Raw genomic sequence first — 17,936 nt, 5'->3', positions numbered from 1 at the left:
CTTGCATCTTGAGAGGGGAAATTAGGAAGAGGAGCAGTGGAATGTATTTAAAATTAAGATGGTAGACCAGGAAACATGCATGGTAATATTGTTTGAGGTCTTTGGTCTTTGTAAAGATAGATGTGAACTTTTAGAAAAGACAAATGGTTGCCTTTGCTTCTGTAACAATCTGTCAATCAAGCCCTCTGCTAGCTAGCTCAGAAACAGTTCCAGATGTAAAACATTTGTGTGACACCCCTAATTTCATAATAGGGTTATAGGATTTGAAGCTGGAAGGGACCTGAGGGATCAACTTCTTTCTTTTACAGGTATTGAAATTGACACTCAGCTGATGGTCATGGGTTGATTGTAAGTAATCTCATTTGTATGACTGTTCCTTCCCTGTCTCCACTCATTGTCTTGGAGGAGAAAATCACAAAATCATAGATGTAGCTTTGAATGGGACCTCAGAGGACAGCTAGTCCAACCTCATTTTTACAGATGAGGAAATTGAAGTTTATCCAGGATTAACACAAGTGGTGTTATTGTTCAATCATTTCAGTCATGTCTGATTCTTTGTGACCCCATTTGGGATTTTCTTGGCAAAGATACTGGAGTGGTTTGACATTTCCTTCTTTAGTTCATTTTATGAATGAGAAGCTGAGGCAAACAGGGTTAAGTGACTATCCACTGTATCACCTAGCTGTCCATAACACAGGTAGAGATGGGATTTGAACCTGAGTCCTTTTACTCTAGCGTCGGTGTTATTTTTTGCTATTTGTACCATACTGTCCCCTTAAGGGCAGCTAGGTGGTGCAGTAGGTAGAGCATTAATCCTGGAGTTAGGAAGATTCATCTTCCTAAGTTCAAATCTGGCCTCAGACACTTACTAGCTATGTGACCCTGGGCAAGTCACTTAACCCTCTTGGCCTCAGTTTCATTATCTGTAAAATGATCAGGAAAAGGAAATGGCAAACCTCTCCAGTATCTTTGCCAAGAAAACCCCAAATGGGGTCACAAAGAGTTGGGATGTGATTGAAATGACTGAACAACACTGCCTTCCTGTTTACCTGATCATAGACACCAATTAGAATCCTAAAGCTGAGAAGAATTAAGTTTAGGATAAATAATAGGTAACCTTATATGCTAGATAATAAACTTGTGGAACTTATTACAACACTTTTGTCTTTCCATACTACATGGGCTGAGTGATGAAATGTGCCCTCCAAAATTACCCAGCAGAAAACTGCCTTATTCTCCTACCATTACTTTCAGATAACTTCCCAACAACCCCAAAGTGCTTGAATCTATGCCTTCTTGAAATCATAGCCCTCCCCTTGTCCTTCTATGATACCCCTTTCTCAACACAACACTGTTTGAATAGCTGTTTAAAGCACCTACATGCTATTTTACCGAAGTGCGAGAGGACCTCAGGGCATAAACTAAAATATAAATGTCAGTGCTTTAGAATTGGTGTTCGTCCTTCATTTTCATTTATATATATATATATATATATATACAAATATATATGAGGCAATTGGGGTTAAGTGACTTGCCCAGAGTCACACAGCTAGTGAGTGTTATATGTCTGAGGGTGGATTTGAACTCGGGTCCTCCTGACTCCAGGGCCAGCACTCTATCCACTGCACCACCCAGCTGCCCCTCATCCTTCATTTTCAAAAAGGACCAGTGACATCACGGGTGATGTCTTGCCTTGCTCGTGAGTTGGATTTAAGTTGGACTATTGAGAGGCAGAGTTGGGCAAAGTTGTCAGCCTCACTCTCTTCCAGAGTCATTGAAGTCCAGTAGCAGGATAAAAGTCAAGATGACTGGTGATGGCCCAGGATTCAGTGGATGACTTTGGCATCTTCAATATCTGACCAACCTCTAAGGGCTCCACAGCTCCTGCTTCAGCCACCTTCATGGTCATAGGAACAAATTGTTCTCACCTGCCCATTTTGCTGGGGGAAATGCTTTGGGATATGATTGTGTGGGCCAACCAGCTGGGATCTCCCTAGGCATGGGTGCCTGAAAGCCATTTCTTAGCCACATCTAGATCAGGGTTTTTTAAACTTTTTCCACTCCCCATTCCTTCAGCGCTTCTAAATAAATTTTTGTTTTTCAATTGGTCCATGCAGTCATATCCTAAGCCACTGATATTTACCTGGTAGAAGCTGCCCAAATTATAGACATTGTGCCTAAGAAACACCATTGTTATATGGGAGGGGTGGTAATAATAACGATGAGCTGACATTTATGTAGCACCTTAAGTTCAACTGAATTGAACAAACATTTGTTGAGCATCACTGTCTGTCAGACACTGAGTTAGTCTCAGGGGATGCAATGAGAAAAATGAAAACAGTAAGGAGCTTATATTCTATTGGGTGAGGGAGGAACAACCTGAGCAGATAAATACAAAATACATACAAAACGCTGGTGGCGGGGCTGGGAATCCTCTTTAGCAATTGGTGAGGAGAGATGAAGAAAAGTTACCCCCTAAAAAGCAACATGGACCCTTCAGAGGTTTCAAGAGGTGGAGATGAGGAGGTAAAGCAGTCCAAGAAGCCTTTTCAAAGGCACTTAGGTAGGGGCTGGAATGTTGTGAACTGAGAATCACAAAGATAAACCAATTTGGCTGAAACATAGAGTTTGCAAAGGGAAGTGCTGTAAAACTAATCTACAACAGTGATGTCAAACCCAAAAGAAAGGGGGAGGGGCACTAAACTGTACATAAGGATTCCTGTAGGCAACATTATGACCTAGAAAACCACATATTCTATTGTATTTTTATTTATTTTGTTAAATATTTCCCAATTAAATTTAATCTGGTTTAGTTGCACTCAGTGTGTATGTGTGGAGGAGGTCAGGGGTCAGGGGAGTGTGTTTGACATCTCTGGTCTAGAAAATAGATTGGATTCTGTCTATTAAAAGCCTGAAATGACAAACAGAAGACTTTGTGTTTTATCTGAGAGGCAATAGGGATCCAGTGAAGTTTCATGTGTAGCGAAATGGCATATTTAGACCTGTACTGTTGGAATATTGGTTTGTTATCTTTGCAGAGCATGGAGTGGGGAGGGGAAGGGCTGAAGGCAGAGAGACCTGTTGGGAAGCTAGTCAGGTAGTCTAAGCCAGAGGTGAAGAGAATCTGAATTAGGATGGTGGCTATTGGAGTAGAAATAAGGGAACAAATGTATGAGAGAGACTGGGGAGGCAGAATCAACAAGACTTGTCAACCAGTTGCGTGTGGGGAAAAATGAAGAGGGAAATGGAAACAATGAACTGGAACCTGAAACTTGTAATTGGAAGTAACAAAGCTTCTTGAAAAGTTACAACTAGTCCTAACTGCTGATATTCCCTGACTACTGGCTAGGCTCTTCTTTGACTCTCATTTCAGCAACAATTAACTGGTAGCATCACTGACCACCTGCTCTTTTGGTTGACAAAATAATAATAATAGCTAGCATTTCTGTAGTGCTTACTATGTGCCAGGAACTGTGCTAAGCACTTTAAAATATTATCCAATTTGATCTTCTGTAAAGTAGGCGCTATTATTATTTCCATTTTACAGTGGAGGAAACTGAGGCTACCAGAGGTTAAGTGACTTGCTCAAGGTCATATAGTAAGTGTCTGAAGCTGGCTTTGAACTCAGGTCTTCCTGACTCCTGGTCCAAGTAATTCCTATGATGTTTGTGTTATGAGTATATTCAGAGGAAATCTCATCTCACCAATGTTTCTGGCTAAAATAGACATCCATTGAGCGTGTCCAGAGCTGGGCCCCTTCCAGTGCCTCATGTTCTGGCCTTGGAGCTGAATTCCTTCCAAAGACACATCCACTGCTGCCTATTACAGTAAACTACATATTCTGGCTCCGTGCTAGAAGACTTGGTGTTTGGAATGATGCAGCATTTTCTAGGCCTTCACTCTGTTGGGTACTTGGTCTATGAATGGGGGTTAGGTGGGCTACTGTGTGAGACTGCATCAGAGAAGATTGGTTACTGAACCAGGAAGAATCACATGCTAAGGAGATTTTTAAAAGAAGTAACTCCACTCTCTGAACTGTTTTCTTCTCTCTCTCTCTGGAAATTGTGACACAACACTCATTCTCTCTCTCTCTCTCTCTTTTTTTTTTTTGCTTTTTTTTGGTGAGGCAATTGGGGTTAAGTGACTTGCCCAGGGTCACGTAGCTAGTAAGTATCAAGTGTCTGAGGCCAGATTTGAACTCAGGTCCTCCTGACTTCAAGGCTGGAGCTCTATCCAATGTGCCCACCTAGCTGCCCCACTCACTCTGTCTTTTTGAGATGTCCTATGAAGAGTTAAGGGAGGCAGCTAGGTAGCGCCATAGTGCATAGAGCACCAGTCCTGGAGTGAGGAAGACTCATCTTCCTGAATTCAAATCTGGCCTCAGGCACTTAGTAGCTGTGTGACCCTGGGCAAGACACTTAACCCTGTTTGTTAGTTTCCTCATATGTAAAATGAGCTAGATAAGGAAATGGCAAACTACTTCAGTATTTCTTCCAAGAAAACCCCAAATGGGGTCATGAAAAGTCAGACATGACTGAACAACAGCACTGAAGGTTTAAGGAGATACCCTTCCCTATTTCGGGAATTTTCAAACACAGGTGCTGTGTAGGTGGACTTGCGTCGGGGTCTCAGACCTCTGGCTGCCTCTTCTGCTTCATGTTTCTTTCCCTAAGCATCAGTGCACAAATAGCAATCCTGAGTGATGGACTTTTTGGAAGTGACTCTGTTAGAAATTTGGGAATTCTTGAGTTCCTTATTCAGTACTGACTGTACTTCAGGACCATGCCTGGAAACTTGGGTTTCCAGAATGTGGTTACTGTTGATGAGTTGAGACAAGCATTTCCTGTACTTGCCATGGTTGATCTTGAATGATGGCCAAAGACTATGGCATTGAGTACAGGACTGAGCTGGAATCTGTCATCCTCTAGAACCCAGTATCCCAACATTCTTTCCTTTCCCCTTCCAATAGTGTCTTCCATCTATCATTGGAGGCCATCTCCAGTCATCCTGATCTATATCTTCCTACTGGATCCAGATGACTCTGGAGGAGAAAGTGAGGCTGATGACTTTGTACAGCTCTTCCTCACTTAAATCCAATTCATTTGCAAGTCATGGAATAACTTTCCTGATGCTGTGGTCCTCTTCAAGAATGGGCAAACAGCAACAACTTCAGGAAGAACTTCCTAAAGACTTACTGCAGTGCTTTTTGGAAGAGATGACCACCAACAGGAAGAGAAGTCCACCCCTGTCCTGGCTTACCACAAGACATCTACCCTGAGGGAGCTGTTTGGGCCGTGAAGAGCTAAGGTGAAGTCAAAATGCCAATTGAGGTGTCTCACAAAATATCTCATGTTTTGATGACTGAAGTATCAACCTTCTGGGAGAGCACAATAGTAGTTCAAAGTTATTCTTCACGTTGAAGTCTTTGTCAGTGTGTGTTTGCAGGTCTTTTATGTTTTATGTATTTCTTTTGTGTAAAGGATTGATCAATAAGCATTTATTAAGTTCTTACTATATACCAGACTCTATAATGCTGTAAATATAAAGAAAGGCAAAAACAACCTTTGTGCTCAAGGAGCTTACAATCTGATGGGGGAGATCGAATGCAAATGAATAGGTATAAATAAAATGTCCACAGAGTAGATGGAAGGTAACCTTAGAAGGAAAAGCTCTTAAGAACTGGATATTAAATAGCTGTCCTATATCTGATTTACATTGTGCATTGAGTACCTTTCGATGTTTTGTTTCGGGAATATTAGCCAATCCAAAGCTTTAAGTGCCTCTCCCCAGGGCTCTTGGGATGAGAGGCCTGATGAGTCAGAATTTGAAGGAAAAAAATAGCCTGACTCCTTTCTTTAGAGGCTAAGTTTCCCTCAGGACTGAACCCAGGCCAGAAACATGGGTCCTGAGGTCAAGCACTTAATTCCCCCAAGTCCAGCAGCAGTCTTGTGTTATTACATTTGGAAAAGTAGATCTTGCTTATGCTTCTAAGATGTAAAAGTGGGAATGGACTGACAGATGAGAAGCAGCATGGAGCTTTGGAGACCTGGAGACTGGGAGTCAGAAGATCTGAAACCCTGCCCTGGCTCCAGCTCTAATTTACTGTGTGACCTTGAACAAATCACTTCCTCTCTCTTGGTCTCTTGTTTCCTTAACTGTGGAATGAGAGGTTTGGACTGGGTGGCCTTTCAGGGCACTTTCACCTCTAAAATTCTGTGGTCAAGTGATATTGAACAGATCAATTTCTTTTCATACTTTTTTTCTTTAACTCACTCACGTGCATTAAAAATTTTCCTTATAGGGAATGGGAGTTGTTCCCAACTCAACAAGATCAAGCATTCCTAGTTTTCAGTGCGCCACATCAACTGTAAGCACCGCCAATTAGAAATTATCTCTATCTACTCCTTATCTTTCTGTTCTATTTGACAGATAAAACCAAAATGAAAACCAGCAAAACTGATATCATTAAGTGCTCATTATATTCTATAAAGCTGAACTTTTATTAACAACATATTGTTTGAATGAGTTACCAAGAGAAAAATAAACTCTATCTCTGAAATAATTATTGGTGCCATTTTACAAAGTTCAAACATGCCCTCCAGAGTAATATCCTGAGCCTTCACATGGTCTTCATCTAGCCAATAGATTTTGGCACATTGACTAGAAGGTGACTGTCACATTTATTCAGCCATATTGCTGATCTAGAGACCACTCCTGTGAAGAAAGCACTGTCTATAGGTGTTTAGAAATCATTTCTCTATAGAATTTTAGAGCCGGAGGTAATTGAATGGAAAGGACTAATAAGGCAAGGCAAGGCAAGGCAAGGCAAGGCAAAGCAACAAACATGTGTAAGGCTCAAAAAGATGAGGTCACTTGTCCAAGGTCACACTGAAAGCAAATGATAGAGATAACATTTGAACACAGGATCTCTGACTCCAAATTCAATGTTCCTTCCAGCGTACCACTTATTGTTATCTATGTGATTTTATACAACCCAGGAAAGAACTGATTTCTGTCAGTCTAGAGGTACAAGTTCACTTTGGCCTTCTCAGAGAGAGAAGAAGAAGTCTTCCTCATTCCTGTTAGAGTCAATAATTCTCCACCATAGTTTTCTCCAGGCACTGGCCTTCCAGCAATAGTCATTCCTAGTTTTCTTAATATAGGTTATCTGTCTTGACAGGTCAATCAATTAAAACATTATTATTAAAACTAAAATGTATTAAGTATCTACTATGTACTACTGTGACAGGTATTGGGGATAAAAAGAAAAAAAAATGAAATTCTCTATCCTCAAGCAGCTCACGTTCAATCAGGGAAAACAATATATACATATATCAACAAATATAAAATATAGTCAAAGTAAATTCAAGGTCATTTAAAGGTGAACGAGGCTTTAGCAGCGGGGGCGAGGGGGTTAAGAGGGGAAGGGATCAGGAAAGGCCTCATCTAGGAGAGTGCTCTTGGGTTGAGCTTAGAAGGAAGTTAGGGATTTTGAGAGGTGGCGATGAGAATGGAGTACCTTCTAGGCATGGGAGAAGCTTGGGCAAAGGCATCGAATCAGGAGATAGTATGGATAACTGCAAGTCAGGCTTGTATGACTGTAGAGTGCATGAAGTGGGAGTCATATGTAAGAAACCTAAAAATGTAGGCCAGAACCAGACTGGGAGGGGCTTTAAATACCAAATAGAATAGGCTGCAGGTCATGCAAGAGCAGTCACTGAAAGCTTTGCAGACAAGAGAGTGAAGTGGTCAGACCTGGGCTTTGGGAATGTTATTATGGCAACCATGGAGGATGGACTGGAGACAAGAGGAACTAGAGGTAGGAATGCTAATCAGTTTCACTTTGTGCCACCCCAGAGCTGTTCCCAGGTCCATATTTTCTCTCAGTTCCTGCACCATTCAGGGATTAACTACACTTGGATAATTTGGAATGAATTGTAAATATGAAAATGTTTACTGACAAGCACCAGTCAACTTAACTCTGATACTTGGGCAGATAAGAAAGGGAACAGGCAGCCAGAGGCATCACAGAACCAGCAAGTGCTAGCTCTTGAGAGTCATTTGTTAAATTTTTAGTTGTGAGCATTGACACCTCAAAAATTTCTTAATGCTGCCAATCAGGCCTTGATTGATTGCCTAGTCTTAACTGAAAAGTGTTTTTGCCTTTCTTTGTATTTTCAGCATTATAGAGTCTGGCATATAGTAAGAACTTAATAAATGCTTATTGATTGATCCTTTACACAAAAGCTGGTTGTTAAATATTTATCAGCGCGTCATTGGAAGCAATCTATACTGTATACACTCATTTATCAATACTCCTTCTAAAATGCGGTACCCAGAACAGAAAAAAACTATACTCTAGATGCGGTCTGACTCAGGCATAATCCAATGGGAGAAAATCGTCCTGACAATTTTGTCAGTTCTGGGCACCATATTTTAGGAAAGACATTAATAAACTGGCATGTATCCAGAGGAGGGGGGAGCAGAAGAGCAAAAAGACTTGGACAGCTGCCCCCAGTGAACTTCCAATAAGAGGTACTGATTATATTTGAAAAGCCCTGGGATGTCTGATGTGAAGTATTATTGAGAAAATGGTCTTATTTCATTCCAGGGTCAGTCACTCAATAGTCAATAAACATTTATGTTTATGTTCCAGGCACTGTGCGAAATGCTAGGGATACAAAAAGAGGTAGAAGACAGTACCTGCCCTCAGGGAGCTTACAATCTAATGGGAGAAACAACAAGCAAATAAATATATACCAAGCAAGCTATAATCAGGACAAATAGGAAATAATTAACCAAGAGAAGATAGGTTGGGAAAGTGTTGCTTGAAGGCACTGGGGATACTTCACCTAGAGAAGAGAAGGCAGGGGAGACATGGCAGCTATTATCTTCAAACATTTGAAAGGCTATCCTTAGGAAGAGAGATTAGGCTTGTTTTGTTTGACCTCAGAGGTTAGAATTAGGAACAGTACATAGAAAATACAGAGAAACAGATTTCAACTCAGAGTAAGGGCAGTTATTTTGTTTTATTTTTCTCTTTTGTTTTTTTTTTAATTGCCAATAAATGCTGTTCCAAAATGATATGGGCCTTCTAGAGGGGTGGTAAGTTCCCCAATCAATCAGCCAATCAAAAATCATTTGTTAAGTGCTTCCTAGGTGCCAGGCACTGTGCTAAGTGCTGAGGATACAAAAAGCAAAAAGATAGTCCTTTCCAGTAGTTTAGTTTCCCCATTACTAGAGGTCTTCCAGGAGAGGCCACTTTTGGGGAAGTCAAGGAGATTCCTGCTTAGGTATGGATTGAACTATGCAAGCCTGCTGGGACCTCTTCCAACTCTTGCCATTCTGTAATTCTATAATGGCTCCTCAGCACGGGCACCAACTAGCTGAGGTTCCTTCTCCAGGCCTCTATTTACTCATCTGTCAGATGATAAGGTAGGATCACCAACAACTCTTCCAATTCTAACATTCCATTGTCCTATAGTTCTATGAACCGCTTGCTTCCATTTTTCTTGTTTTTCCAACTCCTTTCTTTGTTTATCTTATTCTTCTTTGTTTCAGTAGAGGAAGTAGTGCTACACTTAGTCAAGAGAAACATGAGCTCAGATCTCATTTCCTTCACTTCCTAGTTTTGTGACCATGGATAAGTCACTTAATTTCTCTTAGACAGTTTCCTGACCTACAAAATGGGGTGAATAATGGTCCTTACTATCTATTAGGGTTTTTGTAAAGATCATCGTGTCTCTAAAGTGCTTTTTAAACCTTGAGACACTATACAAATAGTTATTTTGTTTACTATTATTCTTCCTCTCTTTTCTTCTCTTACTCTCTTATGTCTTAGACTTGGCAAAGCCCAGAGGAAACATAGAAAGTGAAGAGTTTGTTGATATTTGTACTAGAACAATTGATTACACAAATCATTTAAATGAAAACTGACCCTGGGATAAAATAAGACCATTTTCTCAATAATACTGCACATCAGACATCCCAGAGCTTTTCAAATATAATCAGTACCTGTTATTGGAAGTTCACTCGGGGGCAGCTGATAACATCAGAAAGAACCTTGGCCTCGTTAAAGTATATTTGCTGGAGTCTTGTGACTATGATCAAGAGGGCTCTAAATTGAAAAGAGAAGAGAAAGGAGAAAACTGTCCACATATATCTATTGAACCAGATACCACAGAGAGCAGCAAGAGCTACTTAGACCAAAGAACAGAAGTAGAAAAGACCAGTAATTCACAGGAGAGCATTGCCAAGAAGAGATCCAGTAATAAAATCTATGACTTCAAATATCCACATACAAATTATGAGTAATAAAGTGAGCTAGAAAGCCAAAGGCAACTAAAAATCACTGAGACTTGGTAAGATAGGGAATAGTAGGCTGGAATATGATGTTGGAAGGATACAGCTTATTCATGGGAGAAAATCTAGAAACTAGAGAGGTGGAATCATGGTGGGATCCATTTGAGTGAAAATTAATGGAGGGAGGAACAGAAGCAATATTGTTGTGGCATATACTACAGACCACCTGGATGGAAGAGCAGAATAGATGAGGCATTTAGGAAACAGATTACAAACTTGGTATGAAAGCACAGTATAGTGGTGATGGGTTTGGGGAGGGGAAGGGATGAGGAAATTTCAACTATTCTGACTACTGCCAAAACTCTATCTCTCCCTGACAAAAAGTGCTTGGCATATAGTAAGCATTTCATAAATGCTTGCTGACTGGCTGTTGAATAGCAGCTGATAAATTCTTGACTTGCCTTAGTGATAAATCTATACTTTAAAAAGTAGAACAAATGATGAGGGGAAATGCTATTCTAGAACTGATAGAGAGGAACTGGCTGCTGAATAAGAAATGGGACATTTGGAAGGAAGTGACCCATCTTAAAATTTGAGATGGAAGAGAAGAAAGAAAGCATCCTAAATTTTGGAACAAAAGACTTCAAAGCACCCAAAAGATTCTATGGTGAAAAATCCCCCAGGAGAAATCAGCCCAAGAAGATGGGAAGACTCTAGGAATAAAATACTGCATTAAATATAAATTATTTTACTTTTTGCTTTTTTTGTTTATTTTATTTTATTTTATTTTATTTTTTTGGTGAGGCAATTGGAGTTAAGTGACTTGCCCAGGGTCACACAGCTAGTAAGTTTCAAGTATCTGAGGTCAGATTTGAACCCAGGTCCTCCTGACTCCAGGGCCAGAGCTTTATCTACTGCACCACTTAGCTGCCCCATAACTTATTTTAATGAGAAAGAACAGGGAGTGCCAGCCGAAGAAAACAGTGTAGATTCATAGGATTTCTTTGGGGGGGAGAGCGGGGTTCATCAACACACTTAGATTTTAAAAAGAAGTATAGGAAATAGAAATAAGGATTGTAATAGAAGATGAACAGAAAGCATCAGCAAGGTCCTGTGAGAATAATATCAGAAGTGCTAACGACCATAATGACTGGCAATGGATGGATGCTAAGTACGAAAAGGTTTTGTTGAAAACAGTGGTGGGGACAAAAGGCTCAAAGAGGAGAAAGGTAAGAGATCAAAGAAGGGAAGGGAAAACTTCTAGTGGTCTGGAGGGGATGGTGGTAATGGATGACAGAGAGAAGACAAAACTACTCTACTCTTCTATTGTCTCCATCAAGGAGAATGATCTTTGGACTGGGAAGGATAGAACAGAAATGGCTAACCAGGGAGTTGAAACTCAAGATGAGAGAGGAGGGAGCATTTAACCAAGCACCTAAATTGCTTCCCATGAATTTGAGTCACCAGATCCAGAACTATAACTGAGGCTATTATAAAAAAAATGGCAGATTCCAATGGGGAACCATTATGAGGCATCTATGAAATCTTGTGGCAAATGAAAGAAATGCCACAGGACTGGAGAAGCGCAAATATCCCAGTTACCAAAAGGTGGAAAGAGATAGTCTTCAAACAATAGGTCAGGTAGTTTAACTTTGTTTCCTGGCAAAATCCTAGAACTTGTTATTAAAGCTGTTTGTGTCAACTGGACTGAACCAGCCTCTAACCTGTGGGTGGCTGGAGCTGAACAAAGCAGGTTAGAGGCAGGAGAATCAGGAATCAAACAGAAGTTTAATTTCTAAGTGAGGGAGACAGTTTGCAAGCAAGCAGGGATCCAGACACACACTGGGGTCCCACTCGTAGTGGGGGGAGTCCAATAACTCTTAAATTATTTGTCCTTGAGGTGCAACTAGGTGGTGCAGTGGATAGAACACTGGCCCTGGAGTCAGGAGGACCTGAGTTCAAATCCGGCCTCAGACACATAACACTCACTAACTGTGTGACTCTGGGCAAGTAACTTAACCCCAATTGCCTCACCAACCGATTTAGTGTGGCTGAACCTTTATAATCTTGTCGCTAGACAAAAAGTCAAACTGTGGTGTAGCAACAGTAATGAGGCACGATGGCAACATTTAGGCAAAGTTGCCTAGCCACAAAAAGTCCGTTCATAGGAGGGCTTTGTGTCTGGGCTTGTTGGTGCTTGCCCCAGCTTAGGGACCTTCTGTTCTGTGATTTAGTTGTAGCAGTGTTCATTCAGAAGGTAAGTGCAAAGGATTGTTGTCATGCCAAGCTCAGGCACAACTCACTTGCTGGACCTTAGCTCTGGAAAACAGGGTGTCTCCCAATAGTATCTTGATATTTCCCCCTTTTGGTCAAAGGGAGGGTGTCTGAAAGAACCTCTACCCTTTTTGGCCAAAAAGGAGAGGCAAGTATTAGCCAAGATGCCAGGAGAGCCCAGTTGAGCCAGGACAAGATGTTGAGTTGAATAAGTCTTGTCTAACCACTGTTTACTTGGAAGCAGAAAAGAGAGGGAGGCCAAGAATGTAAAAATAAAACAAAACAAAACAAAACCGGGACAAACTGAGCCCTCACCTGGAATCTTAAGACAGCTGCTTCTGAGTCCATGTGAGACAGACCTTGAGGTCCCTGGAGGGTTCTGTCATTCATTCAGGAGCAGGGGCTTTCTTCAGATGATCCAGGAGTACACACCCACAAGTTTGACAGCTGGAGGAGTAGTCAGAAGGCCTTTAGAAACAATGATTGTTTGACAGTTGTGAGAAAACTCCTTGCATCAATCTTTGGATCTGAGTTTCTGGTCAGCATCTCTAGACAGCACATAGAGATAGTTTCCCAACTATGCAGGGCTAGGTTCAAACAATGCAATAAAGTTTTCTCACAATTCCCATAATTGTATAAATGCATTAAGTCAGGTATAGATCAAACTACATAGAGGTCTCCCAATGGACTAGTTCTGAGTAGGGAGATTTATGTGTCACTAAGGTAACCAAGAAAACTTAAACATAAGCATCTTGAAACAATAGTTATCACCAATACTGAGTATTTATGAAAGGAAACTGGTGGCTGAGAGCCAAGGTGACTTCATTAAGATAGAACAAACTTTTTTTAATGCAAACAGTTTAACTTTATTGAGTCTCTTATGATTTTTTTTTCATGTTTACCTTTGTATGCTTCTCTTGAGTCTTATGTTTGAATGTCAAATTTTCTATTCAGCTCTGGTCTTTTCATCAGAAAGTCTTCTATTTCATTAAATGTCCATTTTTCTCCTTAAGGATTATACTCAGTTTTTCTAGGCAGATGATTCTTGGTTGTAATCTTAGCTCCTTTGCCTTCCAATCCTTCCAATCCATTAACATGGAAGCTGCTAAATTTTGTGTTATCCTGACTGTGGCTCCATGATATTCGAATAGTTTCTTCTCAGCTACTTGCAATATTTTCTCCTTGACCTGGGAACTCTGGAATTTGGCTATAATGTTCCTGGGAGTTTTCATTTTGGGATCTCTTTCAGGAGGTGATTGTTAGATTCTTTCAATTTCTATTTTACCCTCTGATTCTAGCATATCCAGACAGTTTTCCTTGATAATTTCTTGAAAGATGATGTCTAGGCTATTTTTCTGAACATAGCATAACAGGCAGTCCAATAACTCTTAAATTATTTCTCCTTGAGGTGCAACTAGGTAGTACAGTGGATAGAGCACTGGCCCTGGAGTCAGGAGGATGGCAGTTCAAATCCGGCTTCAGACACATAACACTCACTAACTGTGTGACTCTGGGCAAATAACTTAACCCCAATTGCCTCACCAAAATATATATATATGTACATTTGAACTATTTTTTAACTATTTCCCGGGTTAGTTGTTTTTTTCCAATGAGATATTTCATATTTTCTCCTATTTTTGTCGTTCATTTGACTCTGGGGTTTTCTTTTTTTTCTTGATGTCTCATGAAGTCATTAGCTTCCAGTTGCCCAGTTCTAATTTTTAAGGAATTATTTTTTTCAGTGAACTTTTTTGTACCTTTTTTTCTATTTGACCAATTCTGCTTTTTAAGAAGTTCTTTTCTTTAGTGAATTTTTTACTATTGTGCCAATTCTGTTTTTTAAGGTGTTATTTTCTTCAATTTTTTTGTGCCTCTTTTACCAAGGTGTAAACTCTCTTTTCATAATTTTTCTTGCATCACTATCATTTCTTTTCCTAATTCTTCCTCTGCCACTCTTATCTCTTTCTTTAACTCTTCCAGGAATTCTTGTTGGGTTTGGGTCCAATTAGCAGTTTTCTTTGAGGCTTTTTGGGTAGCTGTTTTTTTGTTTTTGTTTTTGTTTTTTGGCTAGGCAGTAGGGTTAAGTAACTTGCCCTGGGACACGCAGCTAGTAAGTGTTATGTGTCTGAGGCCAGATTTGAACTCAGATCCTCCTGAATCCAGGGCCAGTGCTCTATCCACTGTGCCACTTGCTGCCCCTTGGTAGCTGTTTTCACATTGTCTTCTTCTTCTTCTTCTGAGTTTGTGTCTTGGTCTTCCTTGCCACAATAGTAATTTTCTATGGTCAAGTTCTTTTTTTTTTCTGTTGTTTCCTGATTTTTCCAGTCTATTTCTTGACTTGGGCTCTACTCACCTTAGGATGAGAAGTCACTGTCCCAAGCTTTACGCTTTTTCATGCTGCCATTTTCAGAGCTAGTTCTGGGAGTCTGCAAGTTTTTAGTGATTTCAGGGTGGTGTGATTGGGGAAAGATGTGGTCACTGTTCACCTGGTCTGTGCTCTGGTCTTTACCCAGAAATAACCCCTGGTCTCCTGCAGCCACAAGGCCTAGCACTCTTCTTGGCCCTGGAACTATGACCAGGTCCTCTGCTCTCCTGCGGCTGCAAACATTAGTGTTCCTCTCTAGTAACAGACCCCAGAAGCAGGAGGTTATGAAAATTTAGGTGGCTAGAGCAGACTGTCAATTCAGTGTGGTACAGAGGAATTTGGTGCCAGAGGGCTTTGGTTTAAAAACCCATTTCCACTGCTAACAATGTGTATGACTCTGGAAAAAATTATTTAACTTGACTGGGTCTCAGCTTCCTTATCTGTAAAAAAGGGGGCTGAAATAGATACTCTTGAAGGTCTCTTCTGCCTTTAAATCTATGATTTTATAAACTCTGAAATTGCTTGCCAGATGTATTTGGCACATATACCTTCCACTCTCCCACCTAGACCCTGAAAATACTTACTGTGCCTCTCTCCTTGGAGGCTGTAAAAGCAGGCCCTCTATTCCCCCTGTTCTTTCCCAACCCGTCTAATAACTCACAGAACCCCATCATGCAACATAATTCATATCTGAATAGGTAAGCACAATGCCTAATGCTAGTTTGAAGCCTGGGTTTATGATTTGTGAAATTTCTTTTACAGTTCAAATAACTCAGGCCTCCTGGGATAGAGGGCTTATTTCCTCCTGCTTGAGATGCTGTGGGGAAATCCATTTCAGTTGTCTTCTTTTTTGAATAATAATGACTCATCCTAGTAGTACTTATGGTTTTACAAAAGACTTTCCTCAGCAACCCTGTGACATATGTAATGCAAAATTATAATCCCACTTTCCAGATGAGGAAAGTGATATAAGTAAAGAACCTTGCCCAACATCATGTAGTTAATTTAATAAAGAGTTGTTTGTCAGGCCTGTAATGCAAGTGTACAAAGAAAAAAATAGTAGTCTGTGTCTTCAAAATGCTAATAAATGTTGCAGTTGTGATTTGGATCCAAGTCTCTTCAAATTCCAAGTAGAGTTTCTTTGACAGGGGATGCTCTCTTGGCTCTTCTGGAGTCCATCCTTTACAACCCACACTCCTAGAGGCTGTATTTATCAGAGTCATGGACACCTTCCCTGTTAAATCCAGAAATGTCTCCACTTTTCCATTCCTTGACCTCTTTTTTACTTTCATTTCTCCTTTGTGATAATGGGATCTACGTTATCATCCATATCAGTTTTGCTGCCTATCCTTGTGGTCATTTACTCTACCAGCATCTTCCTTAGCCTCTACTCCCAACCATCACCTCCAACTCTATAGGGTCAATTAGAGTTTCAACTTACCTCTCTTTCCTTTGGACTCTTGGACAACATCATCCAAGGTAATGGATTTAACTACGATATGCAGATGACTTTGAAGTCTACTTATCACCCCTCAACTTAGTTCCACAATGCATTCAACATAGATGCTGACTCTACATGGATATCCTACTGCCATCCAAATTTATCAGAGTTGGGTTCATCTTTCCTCCATACTCTGTCCTTGGTCAACCTCCCCAAAATATCAGACAATGTCACCCTCTATCCCTGACCTTTCAAACAAGAAGCCTCGTGGAGTATTCAACCTGTTGCTTCTCTTGTTCCTACAGAGTGGGTTGTTGTAAGTTGTTTCAGTCATTTCTGACTCTTCATGACCCCATTTGGGGTTTTCTTGGCAGAGAAACTAGATTAGTTTGCCATTTCCTTCTCCAGCTCATTTTACAGATGAGGAAATTGTAGTGAACAAGGTTGGGTGACTTGCCCAAGGTCACCCAGCTATTAAGTGTCTGAGACCAGATTTAAACTCAGGAACATGAGTCTTCCTGACTTCAGGTCAGGCACTATATCCACTGCACCACCTGCCAAATCCAATTACTGTTTTATCATTCATAGTCTCTCCCATATCTGTAGGCTCGAGTAGGAGTCAGGTTTAGTCATTTACTTGTTTGAATTCTAGTAAATCGCTTCTCTAGATCTCAGTTTCCTCATCTATATGTTGGAGAAAATGATCTATGACGTTCTTTCCCACCCCAAGTTCCTTTTCTCCTCTTTTTCTCTGATGATCACAGTTCATAAGCCCTCCCCTGAAAAGCCCTATAGTGTGCTCCTATCCTTCCATTGCACTGGGACCAGGACAAAAGAGCTTCACCCTTTGCCTCCCCTTCCTTCATCAATTTGGCTCACATACACAGTGTTAGGAAATAATGCTTGAGGGAAGTCTGATGGAAATGAAGAGTCCCACACAGCCAATGTTTCATTTTCTTTGCTTGGGTATATTTATTTGTTACAAATATTTGAGGGAAGTAATCTATGGTGGAGGAGATAGATAGTGGATAACAATAGCAATGCCAAAAAAAAAAGAAGAAAAAGAAAAAGTATCAATAAAACACTTGCAAATACACTTAACCCCATTGCCTAGCCAAAAAAGAAAGAAAGAAAGAAAATACACAGAAGAAGCAAGAGGGAGGAGCTATATAGACTAATAGAGCAATTTAGTGTTAAATTTGATATGCATTTAAAAAAACCCAAACTAACAGTTCATATACACTGTCCAATACAATCCTCTCTTCTGTTCTTTGTATATTAAAATGTTTATTTTTGTTAAGTTTATAATAAAAAAAGAAAATTTTAAAAATTTAAAAAATTTAGGAATCCCAGATTTTACTACAAACTTCAGTAAACCAGCTCAGGTAGAATGTGGGTTTTCATTTACCCCAGTGTGAAAGGACATTTTACCACTTAATTGAGGGATGAGTTTTTTGGGGTCAGCAGAAAAAAAGAAAGAGAGAGGAGAGAGAGAGAGAGACAGAGCAAGAGAGAGAGAGAGAGAGAGAGAGAGAGAGAGAGAGAGAGAGAGAG

The sequence above is a fragment of the Vombatus ursinus genome, unplaced genomic scaffold (genome assembly GCF_900497805.2).
Source record: "Vombatus ursinus unplaced genomic scaffold, bare-nosed wombat genome assembly UNPS02014870.1, whole genome shotgun sequence".
NCBI classification, from domain to species: Eukaryota; Metazoa; Chordata; class Mammalia; order Diprotodontia; family Vombatidae; genus Vombatus; species Vombatus ursinus.
Note: the sequence above shows the minus strand (reverse complement) of the source record.